Source organism: Calonectris borealis, chromosome Z, assembly GCF_964195595.1.
Source record: "Calonectris borealis chromosome Z, bCalBor7.hap1.2, whole genome shotgun sequence".
NCBI classification, from domain to species: domain Eukaryota; kingdom Metazoa; phylum Chordata; class Aves; order Procellariiformes; family Procellariidae; genus Calonectris; species Calonectris borealis.
In genome coordinates, this window is record NC_134352.1 from 70,610,221 (window position 1) to 70,618,939 (window position 8,719).

Consider the following 8,719-nt stretch of genomic DNA (forward strand, 5'->3'; position numbering starts at 1 on the left):
AGACGAGAAGTAGATTTCTGCACTGGGATCTGTCCACATTATCCCGGGAATGACTCCTCCTTTGGGAAATGCCATTTTGACATACCTTTTACACAGATCCTTGCTCTGCAATGTCTCCACTGACCAACTGAGCCTCAAGCTCACTCTTCTGAATATTGACAACACTCATGCTGGCATATGGAGATTAACAATGAGAGAGCAGTCAAGATCAATTTGTGTCTGATAATCTTTTTTTACTGGAAAAAGGGGTTTTCTACCAGTAAGGTCATTGCTTTGACAGATTGTGTAAAGAAGCCGGTGGAGGGTGGGGAGTATGCAAACGAGGCTGCTCCCAGTTGAAGTATGTGAACAAAAGAACGACAGAGACCATGATAAAAGTTGGTCGTGTGAGTAAAAAGGCCAAACCACTACCACATGCCTGATGAAAAGGCAGGAAAGATGTTGTCCAAACCAGGACTCCCAGGAGAGATGAGATCACACTAAGCGGGGGAGGAGGGTACGTACAGGATGTTGTTTTGTAACTGTCTAGTGTTTTCCAGAGTAAAAGTGATTGTGGCTTGGCTAAGCCCAAGTTCCTCGCCTGCCCTCTACTCTATCCCTAAAGACTAGAAACAAGAGCTCCACCACTAGGTAGGCTCTCTAGAAATGCATCGGAGCAGCATGGTGCTGGGAACCAGAGACTTATTGTCTATTGCCTATTGCCTTATAGCCTATTGTCAGCGAAGTCTCTGGAAGACCCAACCTCTCTATGCAGATGGAGCTGACTGCCCAAGAGTTGTAGTACTGCCTCAGAGTCCTGAGGCACAGAACTAGACCCAGTACCCAAAACCCAGAAGTTCGATCAAACTGATTTGGTCATCAAAGGTCCACTCTCACAGGGAGGAAAGGATTTCACCGTAGCATTCCACTTCCAAGCTAGGTCTTTATACAAAAGAAGTCAACTCCTCTTTCTCACTGAACCTACAGACTAACAATTATGTCACTCTTAAGAGTCAGGAGCATTTTTACGTAATATTTCAAGTGGTCCATAGTTCACTAGATTCTTTATTTGTGCTGAATTCCTTTTGCAGGGGCACACTTCAGAAGAGATTTTAGCAATTTCTAACTTTTCTGGCAGTAAATTAATCCAAGCTGCTCTTAGAGGCCCTTCTCCTTCCTTTACTGACTTCTCACCTCTCATGCACTATCCGCTCTCCTCGAAATTCTATTATCTTAATCTCAGAGTATTCATTTCATTTGCCAGTATTGTTTTTCTCATCTTTTACACTCTTGACTTCACTATGTGATTGTTCCATTTCTCCTCCACACTTAATGCTTGATTCCATGGCTCTACCTCCTTGCTCTGCATTACTTTTCCTGATTCTCTGTTTCACAGGGCCTTCTAGTTTGTTAGTTTTTGCAGAGTCAGCTCCCTTGAGGGACTCCGCCTCCGTTTCCATTACTAGCAATGACAAGCTCTGGCATTTTGTTCAGAGTATGAGGGACAGCATGCACTGGTGGTTATGCCAATCCTCTTGATACTAGTTATTCCTTTATTCTATCTCTTCTGTTTATCCCTTCAAACATTTTAGTCCGTCTTGTCAACTTTTCTTTCACGCTACTAAACTTTCCTCTGGCACAATGTAATATTTGCTTCTCTTATTTTCTGTCTCACTGATGGCTTAATTATAAGTCTAATTAAGCTCTAAAAAACAAAGCACTCTCATACTCTCTCTTATTAACAGTTCCACTTGACAGTATTAGACATGCTTCTTACTTCAGTTAGAAAACCATATCACAAAAGTGAGACAATGATCAATTGAAACAAACTGCACATCACCTGTTTTGTAAGCAAACCCATTACCTTGCCTTGTATGAAAGAAACAACCCCCTGAAACCTCTCTATTCCCTTACTTTCTAAGTTGTTACTACACATTCTCTAATAACATAAGGTATTAAGACTATTGTAGGCCTTGCAATTAGGGCTTTGAAGTCTGCAAACTTAGAGACAGGTATGCAATAGGATTTAGGATTTCCGTCTTTCTGTTTCCTAGCCCAGCCTCCTATAAAGCAAGTATGTACTGCTAAAAGTTATTTTCCTCTTGAATGCTATTTCTTGCTCTCTTTCTTTCAGGGTTCCATCCAACTCTCTTACTTTTCGTCTGTAAAGGTGCTCATCTGTCTGTGCCTGAACGTCATTTCTTTCTTTCTTTGCTATTGATGCAATTTTTGTAATCACAACATGGGAGGAAGGTGTTGCATTAGTTTACGAACTGAGCTGCACCAATAAAGTATCTGCCTGAACAAAGTAGTTTGGGGCAGAAAGTGTCTTACTCTTTTTTATAACTTACTATGTTAATTTATGACTATTATGCAAATTAGGCCAAATTACTAAACATTTTTTGTTATAACAGTTCAATGATTAATTGCTTGGGATAATTGGAGCTCTGAGAAAGCTGTTCTGTTTTCTCATACCCTAGCCACAAAACAGTTTTTAACAGTATCACACGCTGCTTACCAATGATTAAAAGGATCTTCAAGTCCATTAGGATGATCCATTCCTTACGTTGCCAGGAAGGTCTCTGAGGCCCTGCACATGACGTACGCCAGTCTCTACTGCAATGCCCCCCTGACCTGGGGACCAGAGAGAGCCTAAGGACGAGAACAAAACTGTGCGGTGTCATCTGTGCAGCTCTCATTGTTCCCCACTGACTGGAAATTAAATGTCACTTGGCTGAGGCATTAAGTTCACTGAGGGGGCAGGAGCACCAAGCAACGCAAGCTGTTTGTTATCCAGCTGACTTCCTAAGAGCACGAAGAAATGGACCAAATGTTTTGCTAGCAAGATAGATCCAAAGGCAAATCATCAAGACATATAGAGTGCATATAAGGACAGTCTGCATTGAAGAACGGAGTACCTTACACGTAATTAGGACCACACCATGCATGTAATCACCTAAACAGGTGGATGAAACAGCGCAAAGGATCACATAAATATTAACTAATCCATATGCATTTTTTTCTGGCCGTGTCTGGACTCTTTGCAACAAGAATCCAAAGCATACAGTTGTCCAACAGAAAATACATGTAAAAATCATCATAACTTACCTACTGCTCTGACCTAGTCAGCTGAAGGCAATTTTACAGTGCCGTAATAATCCTTTAGATTTATAACTGAATATATTTGCCAGACAGTACTTTTGGGGACCATTACAACAAGACAGCAAAGAGCAAATATTTGATGAGCATTTATGGGCACAACAGCATGTAAAAAAGAACAGGCTGCAAATCTCAGACTCATGTGGTATTACACTAAGGTGAAGGTTTTCCAGACATCCAAATCAAAGAAGAATGCAGCTCCCTTGGGCAGTTAACAGATACGTCCAAACTGGAGGAAGGGCTGGGGAGGAGCAGTGTGTTTCCAGTAACAGGAGTCAGCTTCCAAATCCATTACCAACTGTGAGCTGTATTTTCAGATTTTCAATTCCCACCGAGTCATAAGGGAGGGCAGAGCTGCTATCTGGAGACTTTTTGGTCCCTTTTACACTCTAGGTGGGGGGAGGGGGAGAGAGAGAAGAGGAGCATAGAGGGAGAAAGAGGAGCTTAGAGCATAAAGTGGACTCCTAGTCTTACTTTTCACTGTCAGCTTGCACAAATAAACTTTATTGCTCATTCTTTGAATGTCTCTTAATGCCTAATCAAGATAAAACCCCATTTTTTTGAGTGTGGGGGAGAGAGTGCATAGGCTCTGAGTGGGCAAAGGGCAGGGAGCATTCAGACGTACTACGCTGGAAGGTCACTCACCAGGCCACCAAACAGGAGAGCGGCATAAACCCCAGCATCCCAGCTCAGTGCCCTTTTCCACACCATGACATGTCCCTGAATTAATGTAGTTAAGCTTTTGACACAAAAGAGGACATCTGAAAATGAGAAACAATAGCTACAAGAGCTATATAATGTTATTGCAACCCAGGCTCTAGTGAACTTTTTTTTTTTAATCATTAATGGAGAGATTAATGGTTTTATGTCTATAAAACTGGCAAGAACATCTTGCCTATGAATGCAAGACTAACATTTTTACTTTATCTTTTATAAGAGAAAAACATATACCAAGAATTAAACTCAGAGATCTTAAAGTAGCGAGAGGTGATTTTCCAGTGGGGCACGAAATGAAACTATCATTATGAAATGACTTGATTTTGAAGCAGAATAAACAAAGATTCCAAACATTTTTTTATGATGGACTTGGTAATGTTCTGTACCAGCTGTTAATGGCTACAGAGACACAGTTTCCTACCTTGCTAGATGCACAGAAAATCAGTGACCTTCACTCAAAGAGAGCCAGTCAAAAGCATTGCTTTACTTTCACACACCTCATAGGCTATCCTGATTTTTGTCCCAGCTGCCCAGAGCTTCAGTGCAGCTACCAATAAGAGATACAGCATCGTAGCAACCCTTGTTTTCACCATCAGTTTGCACTTGCTGAATGCTTCCTTCATCCTACTCTGGAAGAATTCCCTAGTAAGAAGGGAAGCCAGTTGTTGTTCTGCTTAAAGTCATATCATGACATAAAGCAGGAGAGGGAGTCATAATGGATAGCAAATGATTTCCACAGATGTGACCAGCAAAGTGAGCAAAGACAGAAGCCTGCAGTTCTCAGTGACATTGTATCTTCACTAATCTACATTGACCCCCCATGGACACTGACAGGTTTTCATCTAAAAGACTGGTACTCTTTCATACTAGATGGCCTCTTTAAGTTACACAAGCTGCTGTACATTTCTAATGCTTTTCTTGATAACAAGACAGTTTGCAAACAAAAACTCTTTTTGGTCTTTACAACATACTGTGCATTTTTCTCTTTCATCTCTGGATGTCTCTAAAGAAATTGAATGAGCAGGGCAAAGAAAATCAGCAGAGCATAATACGGCCATTAGCGTATCAACTGTAGTGTGTGCATTTCTGAACCTGTCACTCAGATATTAGACCAGACATGCTTCTTTCATCAAAGGCTTCAAAGCCAAGCCTGAATACTCAATTGACTTTCCCAAGATGGGATTCTCCTACTCTCAAAACAAACATGTCATTTATGTCTATGCTGGAGAACCCTCTCATATAATGCCACATCAAGTATAATTAGTTGCATTATTAAATCCAACTGCGCCAGCATCAAATTCTCTGGTAAGTTCCAGTGTGGTTGACTTGCTGCCTTGTAATTTGCTGACAGAAGACATTAAGGATCATTTCTGTATGTGTTAGGACTGCTCTGAGTTCATTTACAGTTCCAGTGAACTGTAATCTAGTGCAGCCTTACGGCTTAGAGCATTAACTGGAGAGATGTACTCCCAGGTCAGGCACTGGGTTACTATACGACTTTTGGCAAGTTGCTTAACATTTCAGATAATCTTTCTTCTAAACTTAATATCGCTGTATTTACTATACTTACATCACAATAATTTTGTAAAGCTCAATTAATATTTATAAGTCTTCTGGCTTAGATAACAGGCCCTGTTGAAATGCAAACTATTATCACACCTATTAAAGCTGCTTCATAAATCACCATTTAAGGCTATATGTAACCAGTAGCGTTGGAATCATATTTAGGCACTTTTGTTATCTTGTCAATAGAAGCTAGACCACTTGTGCAAAAAATAAAACTACCAGCATGATGAACCTTCATGCGCTCATGTCATAAGGATTGATTCCATGTTTTAAAATGTGGCAATTTTTCTTTCTTTGAGTTCACAGCTTATTTAGGGCGAGGCAATGCCTTTCATCAGTTAGAATATAAATTCAGTTTTTACTAGTAAATTTCAAAATATGTTTTTCTCCAGCTTAGAGAAATGTGACCCTGTCTGGAGTCTGCTTTTTACTTCTGGGTTTGAAGTCCTGCACAAAGTCACAGCATGAAGTCATTGGAGGTGTGACATGTAGGAAAAATGTTATGGGCTTTAGCTGTTCATGGGACAGTATACAGTATACAATGATAGCAGCGATATAATAGCTAACATTACAATAACAGCTTTTACAAAGTAAATTGTATCCCCTTTACCGACATTATTTCCTATTTGAAAGATAAAGACTAATAGCTGAAGATGCTTGACTCCAGCCCAGATAGTCAGGGACTGCAAGCAGTAATGCAATGCAAATTATTAATTTTCATCCTATTAATATTTCTACCAAAGAAACAACAACAAAAAAAAAAAGTATTGATCTACGCTCACAGACTTCAAGGCTGATCCATTTCTGTTATAACTGACAGGAAAATTTCCTTTCTTACCTTTACTCTCTGTTGTAAGCTAAACTCAACGTCTGTCACACACATTCAACTTATAATCACAAATGACTGTTAAAAAGATCATTTTAGCCTCCAGGCAGGGGGTAGAAGTACCTAGGGATATTAGCCAGCAGGAGTCAGAAGACTCTGAGTTCCTGCTTTATTTGCATAATGGCATGATTAGCTTGTGAGGACTGGAAACAACTCCACTGCAAATTCCTAGCAAGCTCTCCATAAGACTCGCAATAGTAAGATTACTCAGACACATGTGAAGGGGCACAATCCAGTGTGCCCATCCGATGTGATGGGTGCAGTCAGTAACCATCCTGCTTCTCTATAGAAATAGTCCAATGTTCCAAACCAGTTCATTATTTGCACTTTGAGAATTTATTGGAAAATCAACTTACAAACACAGGGTAACCATGTATTCAACTACTTCTGAAGTACAGTTTGTAGCTTGACAATTAATATTATTTCATCATAATATAACAAATCTTTTCATCATCATTTGTGATTAAAGAAGATGGTAAGGAGAAGGTAAGGAAACTCTGTTTGCTGTTGTAGGCATTTAAAGGCCCCGAGTAATCCAAACAAAACTGTATTGTTGTTCTTATCTGCTCTCTCATAGTGTTGTTAGCTCACAGGATTTTACCGGCAATATTCCAGTACATTATATTTTTCTTAAAATCCCAGTTCATGAAGAACCTCAGTTTGCTGCTTTCAAGCAGGAGCATTTGTTGCTTACCTTAAGCACTCAACTGGCATGGAAACGCTAAAGCACCCAAAGAATCCATCCTTCCTGCAGAATTTAAGCAGACAGGATCTCCCTTTACAGGCCTCCAAAGACACTTCCTTCTCTCCCTAATGAGAAAGGGATCCTAGAGTAGTGCCATGATGTGGTTAAAATGAATCCACAGGTTAGGTGGCCTGGGTACAAAATGAAGTTTCTGAGGTTTAAAGATGCACATCCCTCATGCCTAAATGTTCAAAGTCCAAAGGCAAAGCATGGTACATTTTATGACATGCCGAGTCATGATTTTGAAGCTACCCTCATGATTTTGGAAATCTGTTCATTGAATATCCAGAAGCACTCTGTAAGCTCTTCGATAAATATTCCAGCTCTCAAGTATGGTCCATGACGTCTCTTCTTCTTTAAATGAAGCCCGAGCAGCTTCCTTCGCTTGACAGCGTTAATGGCAAGTGTGCAAGAGGCTGCATGAGAGTAGCAAGGGCTGTATGCGTGCATCCGTGCACCCTTCAGGCTGAAAGGGAAGTCCGTGTGTTTGGATGAGCTGCAATGGCTGATGTTTATGGCCGGTGCTGCGTGAAAAAACAAACTGTGGGTTAAACACAGAGGAATTTTCTTTTGTTACCTCAGTGTTGATGATAGGGCTTGCAATGCTGCCATAGGGCTAAGCAAAGGTTCTGCTTATTATGAACATGCATAAACGCAAATACATGCATGTGGTGGTTTGCAAAAACCCTGAGCAGGGATTTTATTTCCTTTTAAAAAAGTCACTGAACTCACAGGTGCATCTCAAACTCTTCTGAGAGTGTCTCTGCCACTCAGTGCCTTTTCAGTACCAACAGCAGCTTTGTGTGTATTGCCTGTTTTGGTCATAAAATCCCATAGTATAAGGGTCCAGAATCTCCCCATTATATGATGATAAAAATGAACTTTAGCAAGGCCACCTAGAATTATCAAACAGTGAAACTGTATGGAGGCACACAGCTTTGAAATAGCCTGGAATCTCCTTTTGCTGAAGTGCCATGGTCATGGCCACAGTGAAAATAGAGGACTGTGGCTAGGAGGAAGGCACACTCTTTGTTGCAGCTTCACTATGAAATATTTTTTATCCAATTCTTTTCTTTTTATAGTTATGAAGGCTTCTCACCAATAGTCTTGAACATCACAGAGAATGGCAGTGTTTAGAAGAGAATTCAGTGTGCTAGGAGCCTTGAAAGGAATTTGGAACATATTGTTTACTGGATGTTAGCAGCTACTTGAAATTGAACTTTTTCTGTGTGTATACATTACCATCCTCCAATCCCACAGGAATTATACACAAATATCCAGCTCTACTGATGGAAAACATGACAGGGTGCATTTGGCAAGGATTTTTCATTCAGAACTGACTCCGCTGCCAGGAGGTTTCAAGGGTCGAGCAGCATTGTTCATATGGCACCTACCCTTCTGCAAACCATCAGCGTGGCTGAAAAAGCTTCCTGATTACATCATTTCTTTTCATTTTCTTACCATTTAGTAAAAGTTTCCTCTGGTGGGAAAAAGGTAGGATTGTTTGTCTCAGCCACATTAAATATTCTCATACAGCCTCCTGTCCCAATTCAAATAGATTTATTGGCAAAACTCATAACAGACTTAATGTGAGCAGGAATGGCCCAAAACAGTGATTATTGGCTTTTTCTGTTTCTGGATCTTCAATGTTTCTGCAGGGGAGGTGG